This window comes from Ranitomeya imitator, chromosome 5 (genome assembly GCF_032444005.1).
Source record: "Ranitomeya imitator isolate aRanImi1 chromosome 5, aRanImi1.pri, whole genome shotgun sequence".
Taxonomy (NCBI): Eukaryota; Metazoa; Chordata; class Amphibia; order Anura; family Dendrobatidae; genus Ranitomeya; species Ranitomeya imitator.
The window spans coordinates 565,071,695-565,086,613 of record NC_091286.1 but is presented as its reverse complement, the minus strand read 5'-3'; positions in this window follow the sequence as shown (position 1 = coordinate 565,086,613).

Below are 14,919 nucleotides of genomic sequence, written 5' to 3'. Positions count from 1 at the left end.
AAGCAATGTGGAAGGAAAAAATGAACATTTAACTTTTTTTTGCAAACATCTTAATTCAGAACCATTTTTTTTATTTTCACAAGTGTAAAAACAGAAATGTAACCATAAATTTTGTTATGCAATTTCTCCTGAATACGCCAATACCCCATATGTAGGGGTAAACCACTTTTTGGGCGCACCGCAGAACTTAGAAGTGAAGGAGCGCCGTTTGACTTTTTCAATGTAGAATTGGCTGGAATTGAGATTGGACGCCATGTCACGTTTAGAGAGCCCCTGATGTGCCTAAACAGTGGAAACTCCCCACAAGTGACACCATTTTGGAAACTAGACCCCTTAAGGAACTTATCTAGATGTGTGGTGAGCACTTTGAACCCCCAAGTGCTTCACAGAAGTTTATAACGTATAGCCGTGAAAATAAAAAATCGCTTTTGTTTACACAAAAATGATCTTTTCGCCCACAAATTCTTATTTTCACAAGGGTAACAGGAGAAATTAGACCACAAAAGTTGTTGTGCGATTTCTCCTGAATACGTCGATACCCCATATGTGAGGGTAAACCACTGTTTGGGCGCACCGCAGAGCTTGGAAGCGAAAGAGTGCCGTATTACTTTTTCAATGTAGAATTGGCTGGAATTGAGATTGGACGCCATGTCGCGTTTGGAGAGCCCCTGATGTGCCTAAACAGTGGAAACCCCCCACAAGTGACCCCATTTTGGAAACTAGACCCCCCATGGAACTTATCTAGATGTGTGGTGAGAACCTTAAATGCCCAAGTGCTTCACAGAAGTTTATAATGCAGAGCCGTGAAAATAAAAAATATTTTTTTTTTCCACATAGAAGATTTTTTAGCCCCCAAGTTTTTATTTTCACAAGGGTAACAAGAGAAATTGGACCCCAAAAGTTGTTGTCCAATTTGTCCTGAGTATGCCGGTACCCCATATGTGGGGGTAAACCACTGTTTGGGCGCACGGCAGAGCTCGGAAGGAAGGAGCGCCGTTTTGGAATGCAGACTTTGACGGAATGGTCTGTGGGTATTATGTTGCGTTTACAGAGCCCCTGATGTACCTAACCAGTAGAAACCCTCCACAAGTGACCCCATTTTGGAAACTAGACCCCCCAAGGAACTTATCTAGATGTGTGGTGAGAACTTTGAATGTCCAAGTGCTTCACAGAAGTTTAGAATGCAGAGTCGTGAAAATAAAAAATATTTTTTTTTCACAAAAAAAGATTTTGTAGCCCCCAAGTTTTTATTTTCACAAGGGTAACAAGAGAAATTGGACCCCAGAAGTTGTTGTCCAATTTATCCCGAGTACGCTGATGCGCCATATGTGGGGGTAAACCACTGTTTGGGCGCACGGCAGAGCTCGGAAGGGAAGGAGCGCCTTTTTGGAATGCAGACTTTGATAGAATGGTCTGTGGGCATTATGTTGCGATTGCAGAGCCCCTGATGTACCTAACCAGTAGTAACCCCCCACAAGTGACCCCATTTTGGAAACTAGACTCCCCAAGTAACTTATCTAGATGTGTGGTGAGAACTTTGAATGCCCAAGTGCTTCACAGAAGTTTAGAATGCAGAGTCGTGAAAATAAAAAATATATTTTTTTTTCACAAAAAAGATTTTGTAGCCCCCAAGTTTTTATTTTCACAAGGGTAACAAGAGAAATTGGACCCCAGAAGTTGTTGTCCAATTTATCCCGAGTACGCTGATGCCCCATATGTGGGGGTAACCCACTGTTTGGGCGCACGGCAGAGCTCAGAAGGGAGGGAGCACCATTTGACTTTTTGAGCGCAAAATTGGCTGTCGTGTTTGGAGACCCCCTGATGTACCTAAACAGTGGAAACCCCCCAATTCTAGCTCCAACCCTAACCCCAACACACCCCTAACCCTAATCCCAACCTGATCCATAATCCTAATCACTAACCCTAACCATAATCACAACCCTTACCCCAAAACAACCCTAATGTCAACCCTAACCATAACCCTAATCAAAACCCTAAATCCAACACACCCCTAATCCTAATCTCAACCCTAACCTCAAACCTAACCCTAATCCCAATACACCCCTAATCACAACCCTAACCTTAACCCTAATCCCAAACCTAACCCTAATCCCAAGCGTAACCCTAATGCCAACCCTAACCCTAATACCAACCCTAATCCAAACCCTAACCCTAATCCCAGCTCTAACCCTAACTTTAGCCCCAACCCTAACCCTAGCCCTAAGGCTACTTTCACACTTGCGTCGTTTGGCATTCCGTCACAATCCGTCGTTTTGGACAAGAAACGGATCCTGCTAATGTGCCCGCAGGATGCGTTTTTTGCCCATAGACTTGTATTGCCGAAGGATCGTGACGGATGGCCACACGTCGCGTCCGTCGTGCACTGGATCAGTTGTGTTTTGGCGGAGCGTCGGCACAAAAAAACGTTCAATGAAAATTTTTTTGTACGTCGCATCCGCCATTTCTGACCGCGCATGCGTGGCCGTAACTCCGCCCCCTCCTCCCCAGGACATAGATTGGGCAGCGGATGCGTTGAAAAACTACAGCTGCTGCCCACGTTGTGCACAATTTTCACAACGTGCGTCGGTATGTCGGGCCGACGCATTGCGACGGCCCCGTACCGACGTAAGTGTGAAAGAAGCCTAACCCTAAATTTAGCCCAAACCCTAACCCTAAATTTAGCCCCAACCCTAGCCCTAACCCTACCCCTAACCCTACCCCTAGCCCTAACCCTAGCCCTAACCCTAACCCTACCCCTAACCCTAACCCTACCCCTAACCCTACCCCTAACCCTAGCCCTAACCCTAGCCCTAACCCTACCCCTAACCCTAATTTTAGCCCCAACTGCTGTTCTCCTGCCGGCCGGCAGATGGAGACAGATGGCGGGCGCACTGGGCATGCGTCCGCCATGTTCTTCTGTCGGCGGCCAGGAGGAGCAGCAAGAGGATCCAGGGACCTAGGTGAGTATGCTAGGGTCCCCGAATCCCCCTATTTCTCTGTCCTCTGATGTGCGATCACATCAGAGGACAGAGAATTACACTTTACTTTTTTTTTTTTTTTTTTTGCGGTCGCCGGTAAACAGTTAATTACCGGCGATCGCAAAACAGGGGTCGGTAATACCGACCCCGATCATGCTCTTTGGGGTCTCGGCTACCCCGGCAGCCGAGACCCCAAAGATTCTCCCAGTGCCGGCCGGCGGGCACACTGCGCATGCGCCCGCCATTTTGAAGATGGCGGCGCCCACCGGGAGACACGAGGAGCATCGGGGGAGCTAGGTGAGTATTGGGGGGCCACCTGGGACCCCTTTTCTCTGTCCTCCGATGTGCGATCACATCGGAGGACAGAGAAATTAAAAAGACATCGCGTTTTTTGTTTTTTTTTTGCGATCGCCGGTAAACGGTTAATTACCGGCGATCGCAAATGCGGGGTGGGTTAAAAACCCCCCGAATCATGTTCTCTGGGGTCTCGGCTACCCTCGGCAGCCGAGACCCCGGAGAAAATCGGCCTCTGGGGGGCGCTATGGACTTTTTCCACAGCGCCGTTAATTAACGGCGCTGTGGTTTAAGTACCCTTAGCGGCCGCCGTTAAAAGGCGTATCGGCGGTCGGTAAGGGGTTAAATCAGCCTTTATTTACTTATTTCAGCAACCTTGACGTCCAACCACAAAATATATCAATAAAGTCACAAAAGCTATTTTCAAGTCAATGCTTCAGACAGTTTTCACAATCTTGAAGAAAAACAAAAAAAAAGCAAAAACTTTGTTAAACCCGTCTTTCCAGGCCTGTTTCAGCATCTTTGAGCGTATAAACACTGCATATGTCCAGGAAATCAATGCAGATATTTTCAAATTAATAGTTCAAACTGTTATCGCTATATTAATGAAAAGCCGTCATATAGAGACAATAAACAGCCTATACTGACTTATTACAGCGCTATTGAATGCAGAATTACCAAGCTGTAAAAGGAAATTACTTAGCCTATTTGACGCTGTAATATAAATGTACATATAGGTATTCATTTATTATGGAGCTTAGGTGCCCACAAGTTTTTAAAGATATTTTTTCAAACAAAGCTGCAAAATTATTTGGCCTCTGTAAATATAATATTTCACATTGAATTACCATGGAGGTGAATAATTCTATTCATATTGTTATGGGAAATTCATCAAATGTGGTACTGGGCATGACTATTTGGGATAAATATATATGTTCTTAAAATAATGATAAAATATGTTCCTGGGCATGTGTATTTGTGATATTTCACCCATAATCCCCATACAGAACAATAATTATACCCATATTCCTATCAGAAGTAGATGAAATATGTTCCTGAGCATGTGTATTTGTGATATTTCACCCATAATCCCCATACAGATCAATAATTATACCCATATTCCTATCAGAAGTAGATGAAATATGTTCCTGGGCATGTGTATTTGTGATATTTCACCCATAATCCCCATACAGATCAATAATTATACCCATATTCCTATCAGAAGTAGATGAAATATGTTCCTGAGCATGTGTATTTGTGATATTTCACCCATAATCCCCATACAGATCAATAATTATACCCATATTCCTATCAGAAGTAGATGAAATATGTTCCTGAGCATGTGTATTTGTGATATTTCACCCATAATCCCCATACAGATCAATAGATATACCCATATTCCTATCAGAAGTAGATGAAATATGTTCCTGGGCATGTGTATTTGTGATATTTCACCCATAATCCCCATACAGAACAATAATTATACCCATATTCCCTTCTTGCTATATTACAAGAAGTCATTTCCTGGGCTGCATTTGTAAAATGTGCTGCCATCTAGTGGTCGAGTCTAGTATTGCAGCCCATAATCCCATCATCCCAATATGCAGTTTAGTCCGTCCCAACTTTTTGGTCCCAAAATCTGGAGAAGTGTAATAGATTTCTTGTGTATCAGACATGGAATATATGCAATGTAAATTTATCAAAAGTCCTCCAGTATAAAGCACACCTCAAAATCATATTCATAAACCAATATTCCTCCCACTATCCGAAAGGAATAAATGAGGGCATATTCAATACATTAAAAAACAAATTTTAATCAATAATTCACCATAAAAACATACAAATATAACAACAGCAGGGTAAAGCTTACAAAACATAAAGTGGAAAACAATAAATACCAGATAGTATAGTTTAACTAACCATGAACAGCTATAGAGGAATATTGTAGCAATAGTTAAATACTATGGCCATAAATAAATAATTAGTGAAATGACACTGTAAAACTAATCCTCAAGCAGCTGAATATAGAATAAAGTACAGAAAAATGCTTATTCTAGCGTTAGGGGCAATGGAAAATGCATACTGCCAAATCGCATAGTGCTAATTCCTATAGGGCTAAAATCCCTGCCACCTGATGAAACGCCAATATCCTAAGCACACCGGGGTCGTTGTGGAACTTTATTTACCAGATCGCTGACTAAGTAAGTTCACATTGCCTATATGCTATTAGTCAGTATTGTACTAAGTTATGTGCTTAGGATATTGGCGTTTCATCAGGTGGCAGGGATTTTAGCCCTATAGGAATTAGCACTATGCGATTTGGCAGTATGCATTTTCCATTGCCCCTAACGCTAGAATAAGCATTTTTCTGTACTTTATTCTATATTCAGCTGCTTGAGGATTAGTTTTACAGTGTCATTTCACTAATTATTTATTTATGGACATAGTATTTAACTATTGCTACAATATTCCTCTATAGCTGTTCATGGTTAGTTAAACTATACTATCTGGTATTTATTGTTTTCCACTTTATGTTTTGTAAGCTTTACCCTGCTGTTGTTATATTTGTATGTTTTTATGGTGAATTATTGATTAAAATTTGTTTTTTAATGTATTGAATATGCCCTCATTTATTCCTTTCGGATAGTGGGAGGAATATTGGTTTATGGAAATGGAATATATGCAGCATCATAGCACATCCTCTTAGCTATTAAATTTAAGGAGAAAAGGGCACATTGCAAAACGAGTACCATTTAAAACTTTAATTCATTAAAATGTTTTTTTTTTTTTATATTTTAACAATACAAATTTCTAGCAGAAAGAACCATGATATAACATTGTATCACCAGTGCTGCGCTGTAATCAAGTAAACAGAATAAACAGTAAATCATCATCATATCGTATATTAAAGGCAGATAGACATTTGATTTTGAATTATTTATATCGGGCTCCAAAGAGGCTGCAAAATTATTTGTTATTCCCACTGAATAAAACTGCAAAATCTCAGATAGCTATTAGTGATGAGCGAATATATTTGTTACTCGAGATTTCTCGAGCACGCTCGGGTGTCCTCCGAGTATTTTTTAGTGCTCGGAGATTTAGTTTTTATTGCTGCAGCTGGATGATTTACATCTGTTAGCCAGCATAAGCAGGGGCGCCGCTATCATGAGGCAAGTTGAGCCCTTTGCTTCAGGCGGCAGTCCTCACTGAAAGACGGGGCGGCAGAGCGGCAGTCAGAACACGTGCTGACGACTCTCCAGGGTATGCGGAAAACGCTGCGGATCCGCAGCGTTTCCGCAGCTGCGGGTCCGCAGCAGTTTCCCATTAGTTTACAGTTCAATGTAAACCTATGGGAAACAAAAAACGCTGTGCACATGCTGCGGAGAAAAACGCAGCGCTTCACATTCCGCAGCATGTCACTTCTTTCTGCAGATTTCGCAGCAGTTTTACAGCTGGTCCAATAGAAAACCACAGTTGTAAAACCGCAGTGAAATCCGCAGAAAAACCGCGGTAAATCCACAGCGGTTTTGCACTGTGGATTTATCAAATCCGCTGCGGAAAAATCCGCAGTGGACCAGAATACGTGTGCACATAGCCTCATGATCCCTGACATTTGCTGAGTGTCACTAGTGCACGGAATGGAGCTACGTGTGTATGAGGTGTACGGAGCGGATCCGTGTGTGTACGGAGCGGAGCCGCGTGTGTACGGAGCGGAGCCGCATGTGTATGAGGTGTACGGAGCGGAGCCGCGTGTGTACGAGGTGTACTGAGCGGAGCCGGGTGTGTATTAGGTGTACGGAGCTGAGCTGGGTGTGTATTAGGTGTACGGAGCGGAGCTGCATGTGTATGAGGTGTACGGAGCAGAGCCAGGTGTGTATGAGGTGCATGGAGCGGAGCTGCGTGTGTACGGAGCAGAGCCGTGTGTGCAAGGTGTGCGGAGCGCAGCCGCGTGTGTAGGAGTAACTATGTGTGGCCATTATACAGTACGCAGTATCATGTGCCGCCATTATACAGTATTGAGTACTGTGTGTGGCCATTATACTGTATGGAGCATCATGTGTGGCCATTATACAGTATTGAGCACTGTGTGTGGCCATTATACTGTATGGAGCATCATGTGTGACCATTATACAGTATGGAGCATCATGTACGGGCAATATACAGTATGCAGTACTATGTGTGGCCAATATACAGTATGGAGCATCATGTGGGGCCATTATACAGTATGGAGCATCATGTGCGGCCATTATACAGTATGGAGCATCATGTGGGGCCATTATACAGTATTGAGCACTGTGTGTGGCCATTATACAGTATGGAGCATCGTGTGTGGGCATTATACAGTATGGCACATCATGTGGGGCCATTATACAGAATGGAGCATCTTGTGGGGCCATTATACAGTATGGAGCATCATGTGTGGCCAATATTCAGTATGGAACATCATGTGTAGCCATTATACAGTATGGAGCATCCTGTGGGTCCATTATACAGTATGGAACACCATGTGGGGCCATTATACAGTATGGAGCATCATGTGGGGCCATTATACAGTTTGGAGCATCATGTGGGGCCATTATACAGTATGGAGCATCATGTGGGGCCATTATGCACTGCAGCACGGTGGCGCAGTGGTTAGCACAGCAGCCTTGCAGCGCTGGAGTCCTGGGTTCAAACCCCACCAAGGACAACATCTGCAAAGAGTTTGTATGTTCTCTCCTCCTGGTACTCCGGTTTCCTCCCACATTCCAAAGACATACTGATAGGGAATTTAGATTGTGAGCCCCATCGGGGACAGCGATGATAATGCGTGCAAAACTGTAAAGCGCTGCGGAATATGTTAGCGCTATATAAAAATAAAGATTATTATTATACAGTATGGAGCATCATGTGGGGCCATTATACAGTATGGGGCATCATGTGGGGCCATTATACAGTATGGATGCTGCCATTATACAGTATGGAGCATCATGTGCTGCCATTATACAGTATGCCAATATTGATACTGTATGGAGTAGTATATGGGACTCATTATTCTGTATGGAGCACTGTGGTGCCCAGAATACTGTATAGAGGACTATGCTATCTGATTTATGACCTATTGTAGAATGTACAATAGTTATCACTCATGTAATGTATGAGGGGACTGTATATGAGATGGGAGCCCTATAGGGGGGGTTGTACTGTATATGTGTTTGGGGAGGGCGCCGTTTTGAAGTTCGCCTCAGGCAGCAGTGTGGTTAGGTTCACCCCTGAGCATAAGTACATGTGGGGGTTGCCTGGTTGCTAGGGAATCCCCACATGTACTTATGCTGGCTAACAGATGTAAATCATTCAGCTGCGGCAAGAAAAATTAAATCTCCAAGCCCCCCGAGTGTGCTCCAGAAATCTCGGGTAACGAGTATATTCGCTCTTCACTAATAGCTAATTATAAGGTGCAAGTGCATTATTATGTAGCAAGAGATCTACTTAATGCAGGTAAATATAGTGGCTGTGATAAGTGGCCTGTCAGCCTATAGTAGGGATCAGACTTCCATTGTAGCCTCCATTAGGTAGGAGAATCATAGAGGAGTAAGTCAAAGCAAAGTCAATATACGGTACTTACAAAGTGTCTACTGCCTTATGAATCATAGAATGTTAGAGTTGGAAGGGACCTCCTGGGTCATCTGGTCCAACCCCTGCTCAAAGCAGGATTCACTAAACCATCCCAGACAGATGTATGTCCAGCCTCCGAAGACTTCCATTGAAGGAGAACTCACCACCTCTCATGGCAGCCTGTTCCACTCATTGATCACCCTCACTGTCAAAAAGTTTTTTCTAATATCTAATCTGTGTCTCCTCCCATTCAGTTTCATCCCATTGCTTCTAGTCTTTCCTTGTGCAAATGAGAATAAAGTTGCTCCTTCTACAATGTGACAGCCCTTGAGATATTTGTAGACAGCTATTAAGTCACCAAGCTAAACACCGATCACCATTCTGGTCGCTCTTCTCTGAACTTGCTCCAGTTTGTTGACGTCTTTTTTAAAATGTTGTGCCCAAAACTGGACACAGTATTCCAGATGAGGTCTGACCAAAGAGGAGTAGAGGGCAATAATGACTTTGCATGATCTAGACTGTATGCTTCTGTTAATAGATCCCAGAATTGCATTTGCCTTTTTTGCTGTTGACTCATGTTCAGTTTATGATCTATTAGTATACCCAAGTCTTTTTCACATGTGCTGTTACTTAGCCCTATTCCTCCCATTCTGTAAATGCTTTTTTTCTTTTTTATTGCCCAGATGTAGTACTTTGCATTTTTCCTTGTTAAAAATCATTCCGTTAGTTGATGCTCACTGCTCCAGTTTATTTATATCTTTTTGAATCCTCTCTCTCTTCTCTAGTATTAGCTATCCCTCGTAGCTTTATGTCATCAGCAAATGTAATCAGTTTACCCACAATTCCTTCATCTAAATCATTGATAAAGATATTGAACAATACAGGGCCGAGGACAGAACACTGTGGTACCCCACTTGAGAAATTTTTCCAACTGGATGTGCAGCCATTTATAACCACTCTTTAATAATAATAATAATCTTTATTTTTATATAGCGCTAACATATTCCGCAGCGCTTTACAATTTGCACACATTATCATCGCTGTCCCCGTTGGGGCTCACAATCTAAGTTCCCTGTCAGTATGTCTTTGGGTCCGATCACTAAGCCAGTTATGAATCCAGCTAACAGTTGCCTTGTCCATTCCATACTAAGTCATTTTTTCAATAAGGATGGTGTGAGATATTTTGTCAAATGCTTTGCTGAAGTCAAGATATACTATACAGCATTTCCCTGATCCACCCAGTCAGTGATTCTGTCATATAAGGAAATTAAGTTAGTCTGACATGACTTATTAGTTAAAAACCCATGCTGACTCTGGTTAATCACTTCATTCTTACCCAGGTACTTACATACATGTTGTTTAATAATTTATTCAAAGATCTTTCCTGGTATGGAAAGTCAGACTCACCGGCCTATAGTTCCCTGGATCCACCTTCTTCCCCTTTTTGAAGATAGGAACAACATTTGCTCTTCTCCAGTCTTCTGTGACTTCTCCTGTTCGCCAAGAATTTTCAAAGATTATGGAGAGTGGTTCAAACATTTCTTCTGCTGTCTCCTTCAGTACTCTGGGGTGTAATTTGTCTGGACCTGGAGACTTGAATTAATTTATGTTAGCTAAGTGTTTCCTCGCTATCTTTCTGTTTATAGATATCCTGTATTCTTCTATTCCTTTAATAGGACTGTGAAGATCAGTTGATGTTACATTTCCTTTCTGAGAGAAAACAGATGGAAAATAGGAATTTAAAAGTTCAGCCTTCTCAACATTCTTTCTTACCATTTCATCATTTCCATCCTGTGAAAATCCTATAGTATCTTTGACTTTTCCTTTACGTTTGACATATCCTCAAAATCCATTTTTATTGCTTTTGACGTCTCTTCCAGGCCTTAATTCATTGTCAACTTTAGATAATCTGATTCATACCCTGCAGGGTCTGCAGACTGGATTATATTCTTCTTTATATATGCCTCCCTCTTTCCATTTCATAAACATTTATTTCTTCCTTTTTAGCATGTGTTTAAGTTCTGTGTTCATCCATCCTGGTTTTCTTAAATGCTTTGTATTCTTCCCTCTTTTTGGAATTGTTAACGACTGTGCTTTGAGAATCTCATTTTTCAAGATTTCCTGTTGTGAGTTCTGTTTTTGGGCTCCCTCTGGTGGTTACTGATGGTACTGGGTGACTTGTGTTCTCTGCGGTCTCTGGTGTCCACCTGTTCCATCAGGTTATGGGAGTTTGCTATTTAACCTGGCTTTTTTGTCATTTCCTCGCCGGCTATCAATGTAATCAGCGTGTCTTTTACCTCTGCTCCCTGCGTCTGTTATCTTCAGGACAAGCTAAGTTTTGATTTTCCTGTTCCACGTTTTGCTTTATTTTTGTCTTAGTCCAGCTTGCAGATATGTGATTCCTTGCTGCTGGTTGCTCTAGTGGGCTGAAATTACTCCTCATGTTCCATGAGTTGGCACATGAGTTCAAGTAATTTCAGGATGGGTTTTTGAAGGGTTTTTCGCTGACCGCGCAGTTCACTTTTGTATCCTCTGCTATCTAGCTTTAGCGGGCCTCATTTTTGCTGATTCTATTTTCATAACTACGTATGTGCTTTCCTCTCATTTCACCGTTATTACATGTGGGGGGCTGCTATTTCTGTGGGGTGTTTCTCTGGAGGCAAGTGAGGTCTGTGTTTCTTCTAATAGGGGAAGTTAATCCTTCGGCTGGCGCGAGACGTCTAGGAATCATCGTAGGCACGTTCCCCGGCTACTGCTAGTTGTGTGTTTAGGTTCAGGATCACGGTCAGCTCAGGTTCCATCACCCTAGAGCTTGTTTTGTTTTTGTGCTTGTCCTTTTGTGATCCCCTGCCATTGGGATCATGACAGTATAGCCGGCCCGAAAAAAATTGGTCATCGTTTTGGCTGAAGTAGGAGGAAAAGTAGTCTGAGGAAGTTTTTTTATTTTATTTTATTTTTTTTCCCCTCCTCAGTGTTTGCTGCCTAGCCTTAATTGCAGCTTGGCTGCTTCTTTCCTCCTCTTAGTCCTTGAATGGCTCTGACCTCAGCTGTTTATCATGGACGTCCAGAGTTTGGCTTCCAGCCTGAATAATCTTGCTGCTAAGGTTCAAAATATACAAGATTTTGCTGTACATACGCCTATGTCTGAACCTAGAATTCCTATCCCAGAGTTTTTTTCTGGAGATAGATCTAGTTTTCTGAATTTTAGGAACAATTGCAAGTTGTTTCTTTCTTTGAAATCTCGCTCCTCTGGAGACCCTGCTCAGCAGGTCAAGATTGTTATATCTTTCCTGCGGGGTGACCCTCAGAATTGGGCATTTGCATTGGCACCAGGGGATCCTGCGTTGCTCAATGTGGATGCGTTTTTTCTGGCATTGGGTTTGCTCTATGAGGAACCTAACCTAGAGATTCAGGCTGAAAAAGCTTTATTGGCTCTCTCTCAGGGGCAAGATGAAGCAGAAATATATTGTCAGAAATTTCGGAAATGGTCGGTGCTTACTCAGTGGAATGAGTGCGCTCTGGCTGCAAAATTCAGAGATGGCCTTTCTGAGGCCATTAAAGATGTTATGGTGGGGTTCCCGGCGCCTACAGGTCTGAATGAGTCCATGACTATGGCTATTCAGATTGATCGGCGTTTACGGGAGCGCAAACCTGTGCACCATTTGGCGGTGTCTTCTGAACAGGCACCTGAGATAATGCAATGTGATAGAATTCAGTCCAGAAGTGAACGGCAAAATTATAGGCGGAAAAATGGAATGTGTTTTTATTGTGGTGATTCAGCTCATGTTATATCAGCATGCTCTAAACGCACAAAAAAGGTTGATAAGTCTGTTGCCATTGGTACTTTACAGTCTAAGTTCATTCTGTCTGTGACTCTGATTTGTTCATTATCATCCATTTCCGTCGATGCCTATGTGGATTCAGGCGCTGCCCTGAGTCTTATGGATTGGTCATTTGCCAATCGCTGTGGGTTTAGTCTGGAACCTCTGGAAGTTCCTATTCCTTTGAAAGGAATTGATTCTACACCTTTGGCTATGAATAAACCTCAGTACTGGACACAAGTGACCATGCGTATGACTCCCGTTCATCAGGAGGTGATTCGCTTCCTGGTACTGTATAATTTACATGATGTCTTAGTGCTTGGTCTGCCATGGTTACAAACTCATAACCCAGTCCTGGACTGGAAAACAATGTCTGTGTTAAGCTGGGGATGTCAGGGGGTTCATGATGATGCATCTCCGATTTCTATCGCTTCATCTACTCCTTCTGAGGTTCCGGTATTTTTGTCTGATTATCGGGAGGTTTTTGAGGAGCCTAAGCTCAGTTCGCTTCCTCCTCACAGGGATTGCGATTGTGCTATAGATTTGATTCCTGGCAGTAAATTCCCTAAAGGTCGTTTGTTCAATCTGTCAGTGCCAGAGCATACTGCTATGCGGAATTATGTTAAGGAGTCTTTGGAAAAGGGACATATCCGTCCATCTTCGTCCCCTTTGGGAGCAGGTTTTTTTTTCGTGGCCAAAAAAGATGGTTCCTTGAGGCCTTGCATAGATTATCGTCTTTTGAATAAGATTACAGTCAAATATCAGTATCCTTTGCCATTGTTGACTGATTTGTTCGCTCGCATTAAGGGGGCTAAATGGTTCACTAAGATTGATCTTCGGGGTGCGTATAATCTTGTGCGGATAAGGCAGGGTGATGAGTGGAAAACCGCATTTAATACGCCTGAGGGCCATTTCGAGTATTTGGTGATGCCTTTTGGACTTTCTAATGCTCCTTCTGTCTTCCAGTCTTTTATGCACGATATTTTCCGTGAATATCTGGATAAATTTATTATCGTGTATTTGGATGATGTTTTGTTTTTTTCTGATGACTGGGAGTCTCATGTTCAGCAGGTCAGGAAGGTGTTTCAGGTCCTGCGGGCCAATTCTTTGTTTGTAAAGGGTTCTAAATGTCTCTTTGGAGTCCAGAAAATTTCTTTTTTGGGGTATATTTTTCCCCTTCTACTATTGAGATGGATCCCGTCAAGGTTCAGGCTATTTGTGACTGGACGCAGCCTACATCTCTTAAGAGTCTACAGAAATTCTTGGGCTTTGCTAATTTTTATCGTCGCTTCATAACTAATTTTTCTAGTGTTGTTAAGCCTTTGACGGATTTGACTAAGAAGGGTGCTGATGTTACTGATTGGTCTCCTGCGGCTGTGGAGGCCTTTCAGGAACTTAAGCACCGGTTTTCTTCTGCTCCTGTGTTGCGTCAGCCAGATACGTCGCTTCCTTTTCAGGTTGAGGTTGATGCTTCCGAGATAGGAGCGGGGGCGGTTTTGTCACAGAGAAGCTCCGATGGCGCAGTGATGAAGCCATGTGCGTTCTTTTCTAGAAAATTTTTGCCCGCTGAACGGAAGTATGATGTTGGTAATCGGGAGCTTTTGGCCATGAAGTGGGCATTTGAGGAGTGGCGTCATTGGCTTGAGGGTGCTAGACATCGTGTGGTGGTCTTGACTGATCACAAAAATCTGATGTACCTTGAGTCTGCCAAGCGTCTGAATCCTAGACAGGCTCGTTGGTCACTGTTTTTCTCCCGTTTCAATTTTGTGGTTTCATACCTGCCAGGTTCAAAGAATGTGAAGGCGGATGCTCTTTCTAGCAGTTTTATGCCTGACTCCCCTGGAAATTCTGAGCCCACTGGTATCCTTAGGGATGGGGTGATTTTGTCGGCTGTCTCCCCAGACTTGCGACGTGCTTTGCAGGAGTTTCAGGCGGATAAACCTGATCGTTGTCCGCCGGAAAGACTGTTTGTTCCGGATAATTGGACCAGTAGAGTCATCTCCGAGGTCCATTCTTCTGTGTTGGCAGGTCATCCTGGAATATTTGGTACTAGAGACTTGGTGGCCAGGTCTTTTTGGTGGCCTTCCTTGTCGAGGGATGTGCGTTCTTTCGTGCAGTCTTGTGGAGTTTGCGCTCGGGCTAAGCCTTGCTGTTCTCGGGCCAGTGGATTGTTGTCACCTTTGCCTATCCCGAAGAGGCCTTGGACGCACATTTCCATGGACTTTATTTCG